We start from the raw sequence: 5423 nt of genomic DNA on the forward strand, positions 1-5423 counted from the left end.
GAGATAGATAGATAGATAGATAGATAGATAGATAGATAGATAGATAGATAGATAGATAGATAGATAGATAGATAAATAGATAGATAGATAGATAGATGGATGAGAGAAGAGATAGAGATAGATGAGAGAAGAGATAGACAGATGAGAGAGAGAAGAGATACAGATAGACAGATGAGAGAGAGAAGAGATAGATATGTGATAGATAGATAGATAGATAGATAGATAGATAGCGAATTTGTCAATGCCGATGATGGTGTCCAAGTGGTGCTCCAGTTGTTTTGGGATTGCACCCAAGGCGCCTATTACTATTGGTCCTACCCTTGCTTGCTTTTGCCACAGTCTTTCTATTTCTATTTGTAGGTCTTTGTATTTTGTTCTCTTCTCCAGTTCTTTCTCGTCTGCTCTGCTGTCTCCAGGCACTGCCACGTCCACTATCCAGACTTTTTTTGTCTTTCTTATCAACAATTGTTAAGTCAGGGGTGTTATGTGGCAGGTGCTTGTCTGTTTGAATTCTGAAGTCCCAGAGCAGTTTAATTTTATCATTTTCTATGACTTTCTCTATTTTATGATCCCACCAGTTCTTGCTTACAGGCAAATGATATTTCTCGCAGATCTTCCAATGCACCATTGTTGCTACTTTGTCATGCCGCTGCTTGTAGTCAGTCTGTGCGATCTTCTTGCAGCAGAGAAGAGACTGGACAGCCATTTGTCTGAAATGGAATAGGGTTTCCTGCCTGAGCAGGGGGTTGGACTAGATGGCCTCCAAGGTCCCTTCCAATTTTTTTAAATTATTATTATTATTATTATTATTATTATTATTATTATCATCATCATCATCATTATTATTATCATTATTGAGTGTTAGATTTTCCTCATCTTTAGCAAACTGTTGCTGATTTTTTTTAAAAAAAAAATTGTGTTTTTTCAGAAAGAAGGGGAAAAAAACAGCCTATTTCGTAACAGGAGCAGAACAGATGAGTTGGAGAAATTAATTGCATGACTAAGACGGTCATAATCCATTTCTCTTGGTTGATCTCCAGGAAAACAAATCTGTACAACCGCAAAATATGAAGTTGGTCATAGAACGGGAGTGGGGGGGTGGGGGAAGGCCCTGATTGCACCCTAAGATTAGCTGGGACCTAATATTGCTAAGATGAGGCTTTTGACTTCTCATCGGGTGGTTTTTTTGTTTTTTGTTTTAATGGGGAGGTGGGCGTTCCTGGGCCGAAAGCGGAGGTGGAAGCTTTTAAGGAACATTGAATGCCTCTGTTGTGACCTGACATAGGTAGTCCACCATTTATAATAATAAACTGTGCAACGTGGTCTTAAAAGGGTCCTTTGCAAAGTTTTGCAAAAAACAGGGATTCCCGTTTCTCCCAGTCCGCTCCCCCCAGAGCACAGCGGCTCCTTCGCCCTCCTTGCCCCCGGATTTCTCTTCATTTTTATGCCAAGCCCACACAAGGAAAGGGCAACCTGTTGGAAGCTGCCAAGCGGCAGCTGATTTTATAACCACCAAGTCACTGAATCGGATTGAATCCCTCTGTGATATTTTTCCCCTTTCTCCAGCGATGCCGTCACATGGGAAGATTTAAAATAGTCCGTTGCCAACACACTGCCACGAGCAAATAGGGATTGCATAACGGGAAAGTATATACATATATATATATATATATATATATTTTAGCCTCGCTTTGCTCATTGGGATCGCTTTCTGGAAGGCACCAGAAACACACACACACGCACACATAAACACACACACACCTGTTCCAGGCTGGACAATCAACTGATAGTCGAATAGAATAGAATAGAATAGAATAGTAATATAGTAGAGTAGAATAGAATAGTAATAGAGTAGAATAGAATAGAATAGAATTAGAGTAAAGTAGAATAATAGAATAGAATAGTAATACAATAGAATAGAATAGTAATAGAATAAGAATAGAGTAGAATAGAATAGAATAGTAATACAGTATAGAATAGAATAGTAATAGAGTAGAATAGAATAATAGAATAGAATAGTAATAGAATAGAATAGAATTAGAGTAGAATAGAATAAGAATAGAGTAGAATAGAATAGAATAGTAATATAGTAGAGTAGAATAGAATAGTAATAGAATAGAATAGAGTAGAATAGAATAATAGAATAGAATAAGAATAGAGTGGAATAGTAATAGAATAGAATAGTATTAGAGTAGAGTAGAATAGAATAGAGTACAGTAGAGTAGAGTAGAGTAGAATAAGAATAGAATAGGAATAGAATAGAATAGAGTAGAATAATAGAATAGAATAGAATTCTTTATTGGCCAAGCGATTGGACGACAAGGGATTTAGTGATCGTTTTTGTCCTCGAAAATGTTTGTTGCCTCTTGTTCTTCAGCATCCCCCTGGTCACATGATCAAAATTGAGCTACCTGGCAACCGACTCACATTTATGACGGTTGTAGTGTCCCGGGGTGCTGTGCTCCCCTTTCTGCGACCTTTTGACGAGCAAAGTCAACGAGGAAGCCAGAATCGCTTAACAATTATGTTACTTACTTAACAACTGCCGCAATTCACTTAACAACTGTGGCAATGGGAAGGTCACAAAAAGGGGCAAAACTCCCTTAACAAATGTCTCGCTTAGCAACAAATTATTCGGGCTCCCTTACGGTCGTAAGTCAAGGACTCCCTGTATGCTCTCCGCATTTGTTTTCTGTTTTGTTTTGCTCCTATGTCCTGACCCCACGGCTTCCCCCCATAAAACGTCTGCTACCCACCCTGCCCGTTCCCCCCAGCTGTTTGACACACTTCCCCACGGTAGTCCTTTCAGTGTGTGATTGCACAATGTGTCAACCTTGTGTAACTGTCGCCTTCGCTCTGCATAATGAGAATCCTTGCGGGTCCTTGTGACTCAGCCAAGTGCAGACACGGGCCTTACAGGTTTTTGGGATGTTTTTTTAGTTATACCTCCCCATTTCTCGTTCGTAAGACGCCCGAAGTTGTTAAATGCATGGAAGGAGAAGAAAATCATGGGGTTTAGTAAGGCTTTTGGGAAAGAGGCACATCGTGCGTAATTTTCCGAAGCTCTTGGAACGGGAGCGTCGACTTCCAGCTGAAGTATCCAAATAAAAGTCCAGGATAAGTTTCATTTCCGAAAAGAGCTTACAGTGTATTGAACGCACGGCTTGGTATAAGCGAGGTAAAACTAACTCTTAAAAGGCACCAGAGCGTAGCATGTAAGAACAATTTCCCCAGCCAAACATGCAGCTCATGTAAACAAGTTCCCTTTGTGATAGGAACCGTCTGCTATCTGCTTCACACCTGCTAGAAAGTCCTTGAAAGCTTTCCATTCTGCCGGCTTTCAGCAAGCTTCCCTAGAATAGAATAGAATAGAATAGAATAGAATAGAATAGAATAGAATAGAATAGAATAGAATAGAATAGAATAGAATAGAAATAGAATGAATAGAATAGAATAGAATAGAATAGAACAGAACAGAACAGAAAAACAATAGAATAGAATAGAATAGAATAGAATAGAATAGAATAGAATAGAATAGAATAGAATAGAATAGTTGGAAGGGACCTTGGAGGTCATCTAGTCCAACCCCCTGCTCAGGCAGGAAACCCTACACCATTTCAGACAAATGGCTGTCCAGTCTCTTCTTAAAAACTTCCAGTGTTGGAGCATCCACCGCTTCTGGAGGCAGGTTGTTCCACTGGTTAATTGTTCTCACTGTCAGGAAGTTTCTCCTTAGTTCTAGGTTGCTTCTCTCCTGGATGAGTTTCCATCTGTTGCTTCTTGTCCTGCCTTCCGGTGCTTTGGAGAATAGCTTGACTCCCTCTTCTTTGGGGCAGCCCCTGAGATACTGGAAGGCTGCTATCCTGTCCCCCCTCATCCTTCTCTTCATTAAACTAGACATCCCCAATTCCAGCAACCGTTCCTTCATATGTTTTAGCCTCCAGTCCCCTGATCCTCTTGGTTGCTCTTCTCTGTTGTTCTCAAGACCCTTCAGATCTTCCCTCCAGGCAAGGGGTCAAACATCCCAAGAACTCCATATCCAGCAGACCCAGGTTGTTGATGATGCTGACCAGTCAGCCGGAGAAAAACAGAATTCTCCTCGCCTTGATTCACCTCTGTCTCCTTCTTGGTTGTCCCCCCAAGTCTTGACTCTGGGCCAGATGTTGAGAAACTGCCAAGGGCGTTTGCCAGAACGTGTCCGGTCGGTGGCTCCAGGCCCGTTGCTACGGGAACTTAACAGGACGCAAATTCTAGAATTTTTCCTGAAAAGAAAACCATAGTCCAGTCAGTTGGGCAGTTGCCTCAAGGGACCAGCTCTCCGCCCTCCTTTGAAAAGCCACATCTGGACTCATCCGGTGAGTTTTTAAGGGACGAAATTATTGTGAGCCCCCCCCATTTGTCTCTCCGTCACCAAATTTGATGGTCTGTTGGGAATGAAGGGGGAAGATCTACAAATGGGGTGGTGGTGGTGGTGGTGGTGGAAATGTTTCATTAGAACAATTAACCTGTGGAACTACCTGCCTCCAGAAACTGTGAGTGCTCCAACACTGGAAGTTTTTAAGAAGAGACCAGACGGCCATTGGTCTGAAATGGTATAGGGTTTCCTGCCTGAGCAGGGGGTTGGACTGGATGACCACCGAGGTCTCTTCCATCTCCATTAGTCTATGATTCTGTCAGGGTTCCTCCCTGAGCAGGGGGTTGGACTAGATGACCTCCAAGGTCCCTTCCAACTTTATTATTATTATTATTATTATTATTATTATTATTATTATTATTATTATTATTATGGATCATCGCACAGTCAGCCAGATGTTCAGACTGGATTTGGCATTTTGTCTACCTATCATCATCATCATCATCATCATCATTATTATTATTATTATTATTATTATGGATCATCGCACAGTCAGCCAGATGTTCAGACTGGATTTGGCATTTTGTCTACCTATCATCATCATCATCATCATCATCATCATCATCATCATCATCATCATCATCATCATCATCATTATTATTATTATTATTATTATTATTATTATTATTGCTGGGGCAACCGTCCTAAGTACATGCCAGTTGCCGTCTGAATTTTGATTACGGGGCAACGTTGGTGTGCAAAACAGTCATAAGTCATTGTTTTCGCTGCCATTGTAACTTTGAACGGTCACTAAATGAACTGTTGTGAGTCTAGGCCAGGGGTAGGCAACCTTGGCTCTTTTATGACTGGTGGACTTCAACTCCCAGAATCCCTGAGCCAGCATGGCTCAGCTTGGAAACCTCTCCCTTTCCCCTCAGCGTGGCTGGCTCAGGAATTCTGGGAGTTGAAGTCCACGAGTCATAAAAGAGCCAAGGTTGCCTACCTCTGGCCTAGGCCTAGGCCGCTTCATGACTCGTGGACTTCAACTCCCAGAATTCCTGAGCCAGCC

The sequence above is a fragment of the Protobothrops mucrosquamatus genome, unplaced genomic scaffold (genome assembly GCF_001527695.2).
Source record: "Protobothrops mucrosquamatus isolate PMUCROS unplaced genomic scaffold, P.Mucros_1.0 scaffold2871, whole genome shotgun sequence".
Taxonomy (NCBI): domain Eukaryota; kingdom Metazoa; phylum Chordata; class Lepidosauria; order Squamata; family Viperidae; genus Protobothrops; species Protobothrops mucrosquamatus.